Here is an 873-nt window from a genome sequence, read left to right as displayed (position 1 = left end):
AATCCTGAAAGATGATGCTGTGAAAGTGCTGCACTCAATATGCCAGCAAATTTGGAAAACTCAGCAGTGGCCACACCACTGGAAAAGGTCAGTTTTCATTCCAATCCCAAAGAAAGGCAATGCTAAAGAATGCTCAAACTACTGCACAATTGCACTCATCTCACACGCTAGTAAAGTACTGCTCAAAATTCTCCAAGCCAGGCTTCAGCAATATGTGAACCGTGAACTTCCAGATGTTCAAGCTGGTTTTAGAAAAGGCAGAGGAACCAGAGATCAAATTGCCAACATCTGCTGGATCATTGAAAAAGCAAGAGAGTTCGAGAAAAACATCTACTTCTGCTTTATTGACTATGCCAAAGCCTTTGACTGTGTGGATCACAAGAAACTGTGGGAAATTCTTCAAGAGATGGAAATACCAGACCACCTGACCTGCCTCTTGAGAAATTTGTATACACGTCAGGAAGCAACAATTAGACTGGACATAGAACAACAGACTTGGTTCCAAATAGGAAAAGGAGTACGTCAAGGCTGTATATTGTCACCCTGCTTATTTAACTTCTATGCAGAGCACATCATGAGAAACGCTGGACTGGAAGAAGCACAAGCTGGAATCAAGATTGCCGGGAGAAATATCAATAACCTCAGATATGCAGATGACACCACCCTTATGGCAGAAAGTGAAGAGGAACTAAAAAGCCTCTTGATGAAGGTGAAAGAGGAGAGTGAAAAAGTTGGCTTAAAACTCAACATTCAGAAAACGAAGATCATGGCATCCGGTCCCATCACTTCATGGGAAATAGATGGGGAAACAGTGGAAACAGTGTCAGACTTTATTTTTGAGGGCTCCAAAATCACTGCAGATGGTGACTGCAG

This window comes from Bison bison, unplaced genomic scaffold (genome assembly GCF_000754665.1).
Source record: "Bison bison bison isolate TAMUID 2011002044 unplaced genomic scaffold, Bison_UMD1.0 scf7180017864172, whole genome shotgun sequence".
Lineage (NCBI taxonomy): Eukaryota > Metazoa > Chordata > Mammalia > Artiodactyla > Bovidae > Bison > Bison bison.
This window is presented reverse-complemented; position numbering follows the sequence as displayed.